General features: G+C 43.9%; 1 long non-coding RNA gene and 1 other non-coding gene across 3 annotated transcripts; both read left to right on the forward strand.

Moving 5' to 3' along the window:
- Positions 1–2731: 2731 nt before the first annotated feature.
- On the forward strand, positions 2732–4040 carry LOC117713083 (uncharacterized). Of its 2 annotated transcripts, XR_004607363.2 has the most exons (3): positions 2732–2813; positions 3033–3097; positions 3548–4040. It is a non-coding gene; the product is annotated as an uncharacterized LOC117713083 (long non-coding RNA). The 2 variants fall into 2 exon arrangements; XR_013111887.1 differs by lacking the exon at positions 2732–2813 and having other exon boundaries at positions 2820–3097.
- Positions 3199–3319, forward strand: LOC117713237 (small nucleolar RNA SNORA26). Its single transcript, XR_004607410.1, has one exon. It is a non-coding gene; the product is annotated as a small nucleolar RNA SNORA26 (small nucleolar RNA).
- Positions 4041–15326: the final 11286 nt, after the last annotated feature.

Genomic DNA, 15326 nt, shown 5'->3' on the forward strand with positions numbered 1-15326 from the left:
ACCAGGCATACTCCTGGTACACAGACATACATGCAGGCAAAATGCCCACACATAAAAAATAAAAATAAATCTATTTTTTTCCTGTTTAACTACTCTCTGGTAATATGGCCTAGAACCCTGCACCTCTAGCAAACAGACCAGGGGATTTATTTTATGTACTAAAGTTTGACAATCAAGAGCATGACATTTCTCTCAAGTTTATATGAAAAAACAGGCCGGGCTGTGGTGGCGCACGCCTTTAATCCCAGCACTTGGGAGGCAGAGGCAGGTGGATTTCTGAGTTCGAGGCCAGCCTGGTCTACAGAGTGAGTTCCAGGACAGCCAGGGCTACACAGAGAAACCCTGTCTCGAAAAACAAAAAAAAAAAAAAAAAAAAAAAAAAAAAAAGAAAAGAAAAAACAAATAATAACACAAGAAATAAATAATCAGTCAAACCCTACAAGAGGCAAACTTTCCAGAAGTAGTCTGGTCTCTAGAGTTAAAAACAAAAGTGTGGTTGCTCATGCCTGCCTGTAATCTCTGCAAGCAAGAAGATCAAGAAGATAAGGAGGCTAGTTGTGGCTACATACCAGGGGTTCAAGGTTACCCAAGACTGCAGGATCCAGAAAACAGACTATACAAAGCCTGAAGAATGGCTAAACAAATTGTTATTCCTTTTAAGACGTGATGCATGATATGACATGAAGAAAGCTTGAAAACAAGTTTCAAATGAAGAAAGGCTAGTTTTAAAAGGACCAAGTAAGGCCGGGCAGCAGTGGGGCACGCCTTTAATCTCAGCACTCAGGAGGCAAAGGCAAGAGAATCTCTGTAAATTCAAGGCCAGCCTGTTCTAAAAGCAAGTTCCAGGACAGCCAGGACTACACAGAGAAATCCTGTCTCAAAATAACAACAAAAAAGGTCACATGTGTGATTCCATTTCTATGAAAACTTTAGAAGTGACTATTTCCAATTTAAAAAAATTTACTATTTACTTTTATGTGTGTGTGTTTGTGTGAATTTGTGGGTGTCCAAAGAGGCCTGTAGAGGCTGGAGTTACAGCTTGTGGGTGGTAGGAACCCTCAAGAGAAGCAAGTGCTCTTAACTGCTGAGCCATCTCTCCAGCCCCATGGGGCTTCTTTTTCCAATAAAACACAGACTGTGCAAATGATCTGGGAGTAGACAATGAAGATGATTATAAAACCTTGACAAATATTAAAAAACCCCCACTGATTTGTATACTTAGAAGGGTGACTTATAACACTTGAGTTCAATCTCAAAAAGTTACCTAAAAAGTCAAAGCAAGTTGACAAAGTAGGTCATCATTTTTTCTAGACTAAAAGAGGCTTTAAAGAAACACAAGTGAGCATGATGAATAGACTTTGTCTGAGTCCTTATTGAAAGGAACACATTGTGAAGTAACATTGTATCTCAATAATCTGCGTGTGAACTTGGAGCGGCTGTTTTTTAAAGCAATCACATTGGCATTGTCCTCAGGCATGATTGCTTCTTTTCTTCTGAAATAAATACTGAAATATTAAGAGGTGAAATAAACGAGGCTTGAGATTTGCTTTAAAATACTCCCTTCTCGCCAACACACAAAGATGATAGATTAGTATGAGAAGCACGTGGTCTGGGATGAATGGCTAGATTTTTAGCTGAGAGAAGAACGCATGAGCCTGGCTCTTTGAACTTTTTTAGTTTTAATACAAGTTTGAAAATTTACTTTCTTTCCAATTTTTAAAAATTATTATTATTCTAAAAACCTTACAAATAAAATCATCTCACACCGTGGAAATTCTCATTAAAATAAATTAAGAATACATCCAGGCCTGCTGGTGAAGAATTGTAGTCCCTTCTACTCAGGAGGCTGAGGCAGGAGGACAGAAAGTTACAATCTTTTGGGTTTTTTTTTTTTCTTTTTTTTTTCTTTTCTTTTTGATTGTTTGTTTAAGACAGGGTTTCTCTGTGTAGCCCTGGCTGTCCTGGAACTCACTCTGTAGACCAGGCTGGCCTCGAACTCAGAAATCCACCTGCCTCTGCCTCCCAAGTGCTGGGATTAAAGGCATGTGCCACCACTGCGCGTTTTTGTTGTTGTTTTGGTTTTGGGTGGGGTGGGGTGCAGTTACAGTCTTGCCTGGGATTTAGTTTCAAAGTAATAAGAGTTTGGGATCAGAGACGCCAGGCTCTACGTTCAACACAGGACCACTAAAAACAAAACAAAGAAATAGCCAAGGTGTAGAGCTGCACGCATGCCTGCAATTCCAGCACTGAGCGCTGAGGATAACAAGTTTGAAGCATACCCTAAGCTACACAAGTTAGAAAGCAGCCTGGGCACCTAGGAGAGACCCTGTCTCAAAAGGGCTGTGGAGGTAGCTCTGTGGTAGAGCTCTGTTCAGAACAAGAGAACTTCCCCACCTCTCCTCCAACCCTTCTCCTTGATGATTATTCTCCACGAACACAGAAAAAGGTAGGACCTTCAGAATTAAGGAGGGGCTTGGGAGTGAACCAGCTGAACAAGACCGGATCTAAGTCGGAACACAGGTAGAACCCAGCACAGCTTTAGGAAAGGAATGCCTCTAACACCGCAGTGGGTGGAGAACCTGCTTCTGGAAGTCAAGCTCCACCCTACCTGGTCCGAAACGTCCAGGCGATTGGATTGCTCTACCAGCCCCGCCCACTGTCTTTCTGAAGATTGGCTACTCTCCTTTTCCTGTTCTGCCTCCTCCAAGCGGCCGGCTGGTTGGCTGCAGGTTTCGGGCCAGCTCCGCCCCTCTTCCCGGTGGCTGTATTAGCGCAACGCGCACGGGCTCGGTCTTTCTGTCCCGGACTTGGCGGTGAGTGTCCCAGCGGGAGGGTGTCACGATGTCCCCGTGTCCCCTCGAGCTTTGCCCGCCCCGAGCTCAGCTGCTCCCGGCGGCCAGAACGGAGGGGTAGAGCAGTTCTCGGCGGCCCGGGGGGCGGGCGGCCGTGCCCAGCCCAGGGCTGCGCGAGACACAATGCCCTCTTAGCTGTCCGTCCCGGGTGCCCTGACCACCGCCCTTTTCCCTCTGCAGGCCGACCCACCCGAGCCGGTCTCCACTGCCCAGCCGTGCTGCTGCTGCCTCGGACACAAGCGCAGGTAGGTTTCGGCATTGATCGAAGAAAGGCGCAGGCCACGTGGCCGAGAAGACTGAGGTTCCAGGCCTGTCTTTGTTGGCCTGCGTAGAATCGCCCTTTCCTGTGCCCTTTTAAGGTTGTCGCGGTACTTTAAGAGGCTAACACAGAAGGGTAAAGGAACTCTCCATAAAACCCAGAGAGGAAAACTACACCTCCTCTTTGGATCCTGTCTGGAGTCACAGATGAACCAGAAGTTTCACTTAAAAACTTGATTGTGCTCATTTTCGACCTGGCGATTACTAGGTAGTGACATAGAACTGAAAAAGTATCCTACTTAAGTTTAATTCGATTCTAGGAAAAAGTTCAGAAGAAAAGGGTACATTTGCTTTTCTAGAAATTAGATTTTAGGACAGCTGAAAAGGATATAGTTGAGTATTTTCCACTTACTTGAAACATTTTTATTCTTTTATAGGTTAAAGACTACGGGAAAGAAACTCCTGAGCCGAATGGCTCCCAGGTGAAGTACTCTTAACATGTAGACCAGGCTTGCCTGTATCCCACCAGAGGATTAGTGTCAAAGCTGAAGTAGGTGAAGTCCATTCACAGAGAATGGGGGCCATGTGAGAGTATGCTTGAATAGCCTTGCAGTACTAGATTACACTGAAGGTAATTTCCTAGAGTTTTTACCAATGTACTAGGATCCCACCCCTTCGCTGTATGTCTGGCTGTGGTAGAATCAGATCCCACCTGGCTATGACGTGTGGGGTTTTAAAGGTGCAAACAAAAGGGATTTTAATACGGTCGAGCTATATCGTTAGAATGTTTGTATCTGGTCTGCCTGCTAGGACAAGTATTTTGCTCGTAGCCAGTCATGTGCTAGCAGTCAGGGTGTTTTAACCTGTACATTGTTGCCTGTGAGTAATTTTCCATAATCTTGAATAAAGGCGTTTCTTGTGTCAACTCCATGATGGTCTTTTTCTTTAATTGGTCACTTGTTTGTCCTTATTACTGGAGTGTGGGGGTCGGAACTACTTGGAGCAGTCTGTCCTACCGTGTGGATTCCTAGGATTGAACTTAGGCTGTTAGGCCTGGTGCCAGCCACCAGGTTATTTGGCCTTTCCAAGCTTCTGTATGGTGCCTATAGACGGTGTATGTGATGCTAAGAATCTAACTTAGGCTGCATGGAACCTTTACCTGTGCCTTTTAATTTTCAAAACTGGTCTCGTTTAAAAAGCCAGATTCAAGGATACAAAGTTGGGTGATTGATTATTCAGGCAGACTCTGGATCAAGATACAAAGTCATCAAGAGGTTTTCAAGTAATGTTACAAGTGTGTCTTAAATATCTATTGTTTCTATTTACACAATAGCTTTAAAGTTTAAAAGTTCTCTGACAAAGTAGACAACTCAAGCAGTTTGCTATAACCTTATTAGCTATATTGTCACAAGTACTCGGCCACATGTGGCCAGGGACAGCACAGTATAAATGACTATTTCTGTGGGGTTGCTGGTAGCTGTTACATTGTGTGAACATCTTGTTTTTTTTGTTTTTTTTTTTTTTCCTGAAATTGGTGGCCTGTAGATGTGCCTCCGAAATGACAAGATCTTAAGTGGGGTATGGGCAGAGGAAGCTGGAGGATGGGACCTTTACCATTGCTCTGCTTCTAATTGGGCCAGTGAAACTAATCAATAAGATGAGCATCAGGCTGAAACTGCCTGGTGGCACGTGCACTAGCCAAAAGAGGCACAAGGTGCGTTTAAAAATTAAAATTTAGAAAAATTCACAACAGGCTGGAGAGCTGGCTCATCATTTAAGACCACTTGCTATTGCAGAGGACCTGGGTTTGGTTCCCAGCACTCATGGAGGCTCACAACCTCTAGGGCGTCTGACATCCCAGGGCAAGCAATCTTTTCAAAATGTTAACACTACCTTTATGCTTTTATGTTGTAATTTTAATGCTCAGATTGCAAAATTACAGACATGAGCAGTGCAAAGATGGAAAAGGAAGTAGGTATGCATTTGTTGGATTCTGAGTAAGTCCATTTAAAGTAGAAATTTGAGTACAAACAAATGTAATATTTTGCAGGGGTAGAAGTCAAAGGATACTGCTCACCAGTCCTCATTGCCCTCCCCCACCTGGTTTTGTTTTGTTTCAAGACTGGGATCTATGTAATCCTGGCTGCCCTCAAACTCAAAACTTAGATTTAAAGGTGTGTACTAGTTGCATGGTGCTTCTTTTTTTGCAAAAAGTTTGTCGGTATCTCTGCCAGAACCCACACATTCCTTTGGAGATGTTAATCTAGCTTTCCATTGGAGGTTTACAGCTTGCAGGGGTAGCTGGGTGAGATTGAACATGGGAGACCTATGTGTTCTCTGCTTAGTTTCTCACCTGAGCTAGCCTACTTCAAAGCTAAATTTGTTACTATTACAATGTAAATATATATGTAGGATATGATCTGTGACCCCAAGGGGATCTCAACCCACAGGTTGAGAACCACTGTTGGATGAGCCAAGTTACAGCCAACACTAGCAGTAGCTACTGTGGTTAATTTCACAAGCTACTCATGAAGGATTAGAGTAGACAAAATACAGATAACCCGTGATAACCCGTGGGAAGTTGCAGGCTTGGGGACCATACCACCTCAGCCTTCATTTTCCCGCCTACTCACTAAAGGATAGCTACATTTCCCTAATTGTGCAGTGAATAGGAGTGATGGTTCAAGTACCCTGTGGCAGACAGCACCACAAACCACACAGAATCTAAGTCCTAAAAACTGACCTTGGGCTATATATTTAATTTAGAATGAGCTAGTTTGAGCCAGATGTGTCTGCACATGCCTTTAATCCCCACACTTAGGCAGAGGCAGGCAGATCTGTGAGTTCAAGGGACAGCCAGGGTAACGACAAAAAATACACATAAGAATGAACTAGTTTCCCTGTAGGAACTCACTGGGAGCCTCAAATGGCAAGAAATTGATATAGTTAGGTTTGAAAATAAAGTGGATGCTGATGTCTCCAATCTGTGTGGCAGGGCATTTATAATATCCCTGAAACCAATACTGCACATACCATGTTTTGAGAATTGGGTATAACACACTGAAAGCAATATTTTGTAAGCTTTAAATGTTTTACTTAGTTCTCAGGTAAAAATCAAAGTTATTTTTGTTTGTGTAGGCCTGTTTTACCTGCAGGTAAGTACTTCGTGCTTGCCTGAGGGCACTAGGTCTCTAAAATGGAACCATTGTAGGCAGCCTTGTGGGTACTATAACCAAAGCAGTGTCCCCTTTGAGAGCAGCAAACACTTAACACTTGACAACCTGTTGCGGCCTAGTCCGCTCTCCCTGGCTAGAGACAAAAGACTTAATGCCTGAATAGTTACTGTAACAAAAATGTAGCAACCTGCTCTGTTCTGCCTGGCTTGGCCTCCTTGCAAGTGCTGGGATTAAAGGCAAGCGCCGCCACCACCACTTGGCTCAAATTCCCGGGTCTTCCGGTCAGGGTCTAGAGAGAGAGAGAGTGGGAATAAGGGGAAGAGACAGAACAGAATGGAGACATGACGGAGGTTCTGATCAAGTCTCATTTATTGAAGGGAAATCTGGGGTATTTATACACTTTTGCCTTGTGCCTTGTAGGCACGTGGATATGACGTAAGCCTTACAGGCATGAATAGCACGTGCACTGTGCACCTTGCAGGCATGTATGGCGTGGATAGCATGTGGATAGCTGCTTTCTAGCCGCTTTCTGCTAAAAGTCGGCTCCCAACAACAACCTATTTCCAGGCCCCATTTCATTTTTTTTTTTTTGTCTGCTTTTGAGACAGAATCTCATGTCACCCTGGTGGGCCTAGAAATCTGAGGATGACCTTGAACTTCTGATCCTCCTACTCAACCTCCCTGTTTTACATGGTGCTTGGGATCAAATCTAAGGTTTCCTGCATCCTAGGCACTCTGTCAGCTGAGCTGCTGCCCTGGCTCTCAGAGCATGTATCTTAATCCATCCATATAGTAATACTGTGCAAAGAATGAATAATGCTCTATTGTATGCATGTACAACAGATGAATATTGTTTGAAATTATGCTCATCTGTTGATGGACATTTGGACTGGCTCCTTTTGGCTAGTGAATGTTAATCTACACGTTGATGTGCAAGTATTGACTGAGAAGTAATTATTGCCTTACACAGTGTCCACTGACGAGCCACCCAGCTTTCTCCACTGCGGCTACAACACTGTCTCGCTGGGAGACCATAAGCACTTCGAAACACTTCTTGTTTCTTATGAACCTCCTCACTCAAGGTTTATGGTATTAAGTGTAAGGTTCTTAAAGATAATTTGTAATTACTTGCTAAGTGAAGGAATTTGAAGGGATCTCATTACCTTTGGGGGAAGGGGATAAGAACTTTGGTATTTGCACAGGAAAGGCACTTCAAACTATAAATTTCGCCTCATCCCACAGAAATCTCATGAACTAGGAAATGACGGGAAACATGAAGAGCAGTTGATTCCCCTACCCAGGGGTACCGAGCCTTGCCTCAGGCACTAAATGATCCAATAGGAACGAAGAAACTCCCTTTTCACAACATGGGTAGGTGACATGCTTTGGGTCCCTTAGCTGGGATTAGTTTGATTAATTACAGGAGTGACTCAGACACTGAGAGATGAAATACCTCGGGACCAACAGAAACAGCAAGGGTTCGTGGGACGTGAAGGCACTGGTAGATCTGCCAATCACAGGTTGAGGAGAGTCTGGTGCATGTGATTGGTTAGACTCACGTTCCAACTCCAGCCCCTCTGCCCGAATCCTGCCCCAGCTGTTGTTAGCCCCTCTTCTGACTACAGGAGAAGGAAGTGACTGGGCCTGAGCTTACTGTTGGAATCCGGGATACAGTTCTGGTTCCTTAGTTAGGCACATATGCAAATCTGAGGTCTTGCCTCCTCCTCCCATTCAGCCTTCTGCCTGTTTCCTACTCTCACACAATCCCAAGCAGGTTGGGGATTTTAACCTGTGTTTGGGGAAGATGGGTCACCTAGACCTTGTCAACTCATTTCTCCTGACGCCTTCTTAGCTCTATGTGTACGTCTGTAGAGTTGTACAAGGGGGATTGATCCCGTGGGCAGGGGGAATATAGGGAATTACAACTAAACATTAAATCACTAAAATAGCACCCAACAGAGAGTTAGTCACATTTTTCAAGAACTCAGAAGAGAGCATGACAAGTCCCATCATGGAGGCTGTCTCTTCACCCACAGTAGTCTTCCTTTTCTTCCGGGTCGGGTCGCTCTTTGACTGACATCCAGCCTGCTTACTCCTGCAAGCAGCCTGGCGAGGCTTCTCCTGCACAAATCTCATTAATGCAAATCTGTTCATGTCTCTCAAATCTGTCTTGAGTCTCTCAAATGTCAAATCCTGCGATCCCTTGTTACTTATAGGTTCTGGCAGACGCTTTTTATTCCACTGTAACAGATGACAGGTAAATACCCCGAAAATTAATGAAGTCAGTATGTTGAAATTTCACAAATAGATCACACTCAGGATCGAACATAGCTAGCCTGAAACATTTCCCCTCAGATACTTAACTACTGTCCTTCACCCTGAGGACCACACCCTGCTTTCTGGTAGTTAGAGTACTAACTTTGTGTTTACTCTGGGCAAGGCATGTCCACACGCATTTTGTTTCTGGTTTCTTTAACTTGCTATCTCAAGGTTCACCTATCTTTTTTGTAATTTGATCATGAGGATGCAGATTGTGAATACAGTAAGATGTACCTAGATAAATGCTGACAGTAGTTGGGGGTCATTTACATTTTGAAGCTATTGATGACATCGTTAGAAGCATGAGACATGGTGAGCGCATCTCTTGGTCGGATGCCAACAAACAGAAGTCTTGAATCAAGGTTATGGCCATGTTCACATTTACTGGATATGTTTAATGTTTTCCAAAGTGTTTGTGTTTTTACACTTTCATCAGCAACGTATGGGAGTTGAAGTTCAACGCTCCCATCCACACCTTCTTTTTTTCATTCTGGTGGGTGATAATCGAGTTGCCTATGTTTTTAATTTGCATCTCTATGATAATTAAGTTGAGCACTTGTTTTGTTCGCTTGTTTAGTTTGAGACTATGTCAGATATAGTCCAGGCTGGCCCGTAATGCGTCCTGTAGCTGCAGATGACTTTAAACAAACAAACAAACAAACAAACAAACAGAGAAACCATTTACTTATGAGGGAAGGAAGGTTGTGCTGTGGTGCATATGTAGAGGTCAGAGGGCAACCCCAGGGAGTCGGCGCTGTCCTTCTATTCTGTGGGTTCTGGGGATGGATCCAGGCCGTCAGGCTTGGCAGCAAGGGTGTTTGCTGCTGAGCCATCTACCCACAAGCTGGAACGGTTTGGGTCTGCTGGTGCTTCTCTATACAGATATTCACTACCATCCTAGTGCACTGAGCCCCTTCTCTGCTTATTAGCCACTCAGAAACAACTCTGTGAAGCATTTGCTAAAGTTCTTTTCTGCACCTCCCCCACTCCCATCTTTTCCTGAATGATTTGTGTCTTCCTGCCATTTGATTATGGAGCATCTTGAGTCTTCAACAAATTTTAAATAATTTTATAAGATCAAACCCCTTAAACTGACCACATACATTCTGTTGCCAATACTTTATATGGTATGTATGGCACATAAACTATTTGCTTAAACTCATTGTACGATGTGTCCATCCCTCCCTCTATCTATCATAACACTTGCATTTCAAAGTAAACTGCTGGTAGCAATGTATGCTAAGCCTTGTAAATCTTTCCTTCTGCATGTACATTTTTTAACTAGAACCCAGTGTGAGGTCTCTTTTGATGTAAAATGCACAGAACATTCACAAATTGTTAGCATGACAAATTTTGAAAAATGCATTCACTTGTGAAACTATGATTTCTTATCAAATATATAGCACCCTGCTGCCTTACAGATTCCTTCCTAGCCCCTCCCATTTCCACCTGCGCAGAGTGAGTCATGTGCTGACCATCAGCCCCACTGTGGGCTAATTATGCCAACTCCAGAACTCACTACAAGTGGAAATGCAAGGTATGTTCTTGTCAGTATGGCCTTTCCAACCCTGCAGACTTACTTGAGACTTACCCACGGAGTTGCACGGCAAACATTTATTCCTTTTGAAGTTTTCAGAGTAGACATCCACTTGATGAAGCAGATTCTTTATTATAAGTATGTGGGTTTTAACTTTCAATTTAGTGTATGTGTGTTGACTGTGTGTATGTATGCCATGTGGGTGCAGTGCCTATGGAGGCCAAACAAGGGTGTTGGATCCCCTGGAGCTGCTGGAGTTACAGGAGGTTGTGTACCCCTGACATGGGTGTTGAGACTGACCATGGGTCTTCCGGAAGAGCACTGTATGCTCTTAACCACTGAGCCATGTCTCCTGACCCATAAGTATAAATCCATTTACTGAGGTGTGGATACACTAAATTCTTATATACTCAACCTTTGCAACACGATGGACTTGGAAGTGATTTTTATACTTTTCAGACCATCAACACGATCAATGCCTGAAACATATCCATCACTCCCACGCTCCCTCCCTGCCTGTTGTTTATTATCAACATCATAAAGATTCAGATCTTGTTGCCCAGCAACGTTTTAGGTAGGTAGCACTGCAAAGCTTTTCTCTCTTCAAGAAAGGGTCTCTCATTGTATCCCAGACAGGCTTCAAACTCTCAGTGACCCTGCCTTAGCACACCTTCCTAAGATCCAGCTGCAGCAAGTCTACAGTACTTTTCCTAATTAGTGACTGATGGAGGAGGGCCCAGCCTATTGTAGTTGGGGACTACTCTGGTCTGGTGGATCTGGATTCTATAAGAAAGCAGAACTGAACAAGACACGAGGAGCAAACCAGTAAGCAGCACTCCTCCCCTTCTGCATCAGCTCCTGGGTTCTCACCAGTTGGAGTTCCTGCCTTGGCTTCCCTCAGTGGACTATGACTAGTGACAGGTAAACCTTCTTCCTCAGGTTGCTTTTGATCATGGTGTTTCATCATGGTTTTACATGATGATGAGAGAGTGGGATACAGAAGCAAGCTCACATACCATTTCTCTGTGTAGACAAAAGCTGTTCTAGGATGTTTAATGTAAAAGATCACCTCACTCGGAGTTGTCACAAGGCAAACGGTCATATATACATGGAGTTAATTTCCCAACCCTAGTCCAGTCTGTCACTTTGTGTATCTTTGTACCAATACCACATCTCCACTACTATTGCTTTTAGGACAAACCTTGACGGTGTATCTTGGGATTCGATTACAAATTCAATTAAATGACTGTGCAGTTATTGGCTTCACAGAAGGCAGCATAGAGTGAGTACACTCCAGCTTTCTCTGGAAGCTTTTGAGAGTAGTCATGCTCTAGAAGACAATCTAGAGGTTTGTTTATAGCTGCATGCTCCTGAGTTTAGTGGTGAGGTACTCTTCAAAATATCCATACAAGGGCTGCATGTGCTCTTCCAGAGGACCCAGGTGTGGTTCACAGAACCAATATGGTGGCTCACAACCATCTGTACCTCCAGTTCCAAGGGATCCAACACCCTCTTCTGACTTCCAGGATACCACATATATGTGTAGTACACATATATACATGTAGGCTAAACAGTCATGTTGTGAAATAAATAAATCTTAAAATTCATCACATTTGTGTTAAACTCAGAGCACAGTTTCTTTGCAAACAGAAGATTCTAGAATCACACTGGTTGAAGGCATGCCATACCATTGTTACTTTGCCACAACACTAGTAGTAATTCTCATGGCTGCTGTAATGTGTGTACCTTGAAGCAGTGTGTGTGTGTGTGTGTGTGTGTGTGTGTGTGTGTGTGTGTGTTATTTTACAGTTATTGGTAGATAAATAAGATACCAAGTTCTTTTGCACTTGTACTTTTAGAAATGAAAATACCAGCTCGGTAGTGGTGGTGCACTCTGGAGGCCCAGGCAGGTGGATCTCTGAGATTAAGGCTAGCCTGGTCTACAGAGTGAGTTCTTGGGCAGCCAGAGCTACACTGAGAAACCCTGTTTCAAAAAAGAAAAGAAGAGGAAAGGAAAGAAAAGGAAACAAACAAAAGATTCCTGTTGAAATACAATTGCTACTAGTCATGGGCTAAACTGTTCAGTTTGTTCAGGTAGGAGTCTAAATGTCAATATGTAAATAAGACTGCACTTTAATCCTGAAGCCTTAGATGGCAAAGGGGCTTTGCAGATGCAGTTCCACTCAGGAGCTTGAGATGGGACAATTGTCTTCAGTTACCTATAAGAAGGTATAAAAGTAACTTTCATTCTTCAGATGTAATTGTTGTCTCAGAGACTTGCTGCTGAATAAGCTCTTTCTAGCTCTTTCTGAACTCTGGCTGGCTGGTTTTTAACTCAGCTGTTCTAGTTCAAACCCCTCTCCAAGCTGCTTTATTCAAATTGGCTTCTCTTGGCTTCTGGTTCCGTTGCTCTGCTTGGAAAAAACTGCCTCTGAATTCCACACACTGAACTGCACTCAACTGAACTCAGCTAAACTCTATTGTGTTGCCTGAACTCAATTGAACTGCACTCACCTAACTGCCTTCCATCCTGACTCACTCTATGCTGCTCTGATTAGCCTCTCTTCCTGTCTGCTCTTGTGAAAGGTGGCCATCTTCTACCTCTGACTTATTCTGTCAGATCCTTCTCTGATTCGTCACTTTGTCTGCCCCTCAATTAGTGTCACTTTCAGACATGGCTGCTTCCTTTTACAAACTAACTTTACCTTTATTGCTTTTGATTAAAGGTGTTTATTAAGGGTACATCTGTATTCCAGCTAGATGGACTAAAGGTGTGTTAGTCTAACTGGATCACACAGACCTACAAGGTTTTTGGATATGATCCCTTTCCAGAGCAGCCATGTTGTTTGATTAAAATTCCTCAGCTAGCACATTTGACCACAGGGCAGAAGGTAGCACAAGACAATGACTAAGGTAAGGGGGGCTGTGGGCTATGCTGGTGGCTTTGAAACTGGAAGGAGCCCCTAACGAAGAAGCACAAAGACCACAGCACTTAAAGGTGGGACAGGTAAAGAAACATTGTCTCCTAATACCTCTACAGAGTATGTCCTAGTTGATACCTTGATATTGGCTCAGTTAAACTGATTTTGGACTCCATAATACAATATACTACTTAAAAAACCATGCATGTTACAGCAGCTATGGAAATTAATACTGTCTGTGGCAGCAGCCACACTGGTACGACACATCTCAAATCAGTGTGGTTCTAGAGTCTTCCAACTGCCAAGGAAGCATATGTGGCAAATCTCATGAACTGTTTCTTTACATGCAGGCACACCTACGTGTGTCCAACAGCAACTTATCATAGGGTGCTTTGTGGCTACTAATGACATCCACCATAGCAGAATTCTAGACCTACAGTCCATGAAGGCTCCCTGCCGATGTCATCCATTGCTTTTCCTCAGTCAAGACTGCTAGTTGTTTTAAGAAGTCCAGCCGCAGTTCAGAACAGACCACTCCAGACCATGCGGTTCCAAGAGGGAGGAGGTTTATTCAGGGGAAAGGGCAAAGGTGGGGAGAGGAAGGTGGAAGAGATAAGAGAGAAGTAGAGGCCGGCCATGAACACGTGGAGAGAGAGGAAGGTGGGGGAGGGGACAGAGAGGCAAGAGGGTAAGAGAGAGAGTAAGAGAGTAAGAGAGTGAGAGTAAGAGAGCAAGAGAGTGAGGAGGGGGCAAGCAGCCCCTTTTATAGTGGATCAGGCCTACCTGGCGGTTGCCAGGTAACTGTGGGGAGGAGCATACCTGGCTGTTCCCAGGTAACTGGGAGGGTGGAGTTTAGACAGAATACTAACAAAGACCACCCGTAAATGGCCTCATTTTTTTTTTCTCACAAAATCAGATACCAAAGAGAGATGTTTCACTTCAATTCATCTTTCACTTCAATTCATCTTTGGAATACCAGAAACATCATGTTAGATGCAATTCACACTTCTCTTGATAACTTTGTGTCACTTAAGAACTAGTGACTCTGTAGTGGAGCAAATCTTTAATACCAGCACTCAGGAGGCAAATGCAGGCTGATCTCTGAGTTCGAGGCCAGCCTGGCCTACAGAGCAAGTTCCAGGAAACCAGAGCTATGAAGAGAAACATTGTCTTGAAGGAGGAGGAAGAGGAGGAAGAGGAGAAGGAATAGGAAGAGGAGAAGGAGGAATAGGAAAAGGAAGAGGATGAGGAGGAAGAAAAAGAAGAAGAAGAGGGGAGAAGGAGAAGGAAAAGGAATAAGAAGTGGAGGAGGAAGAAAGGAGAAGAAGGGGGAGGAGGAGGAAATAGTGACTCAGAGATAAATACAAGCCCTCTGTCATTCTTCCTCCTAAGCGACCCTAAGTGTAGAATCCAAACAGCTATACTGCTGTTGTTCATTAAATCTCTCTGGACATTCAGAAAAGGAAAGAAATAGAGGTGAGATGACTCAGCTTTGTTTATGTCTGTGTGCAGCTGGGGTGATTGAGGCACCTTTAATCTTGCCTTCAAAAGGCTCTCTCTGCACAATGGTCTTTACAGCAGAGCTCTGCGGGTTTTAGCTCCAGGCCCCACGTGTCTACACCAGTGAGGGTGTGAGAGCAGCTACCAGCTGTTACAAGGTGTAAAGACTGCTTCCTTTGACTCTGGTGTGAGGAGCTGGGTGTGGTGCCATGCACTTTAATCCCTGTATTGCTGTTTACAATCCCAGCACTAAGAAAGGCTGATTGCTGAAGAGCTGAGACCATCCTGGGCTTCACAATGAGTTCAAGGCCAGCTTAGGATACACAGAGAGCTCCTGTCTCTAAAAGAGCCAAATGAACAACTATACAAACAAATTAATCTTGAAATGCAAGTATGGGTTGGAGAAATGGCTTAGGATCACTGTTCTTCCATAGGACCTGAGTGTGGCCTAGTACCCATGTTAGACACCTTACAACCACCTCTAACTATAGTTTCAGAAGATCTGATGGCTTCTAGTTGTCACAGGCAGCATCTTCATTTACACACACACACACACACACACACACACACAACTAAAAATAAAAGCTTAAAAATGTAACTACATGTTGTGGTGCTTTGACTAGGAATGACCCCATAGGCTCATATTTGAGTGCTTGGTCATTAGGGAGTGGCATCACATGACAGGAATTAAGAGGTGTGGCCTTGATAGAGAAAGTATGTCACTGGGGGAGGGCTTTGGGGGTCCTACAGATCCAGATGTAGA

Source organism: Arvicanthis niloticus, chromosome 7 (assembly GCF_011762505.2).
Source record: "Arvicanthis niloticus isolate mArvNil1 chromosome 7, mArvNil1.pat.X, whole genome shotgun sequence".
NCBI lineage: Eukaryota > Metazoa > Chordata > Mammalia > Rodentia > Muridae > Arvicanthis > Arvicanthis niloticus.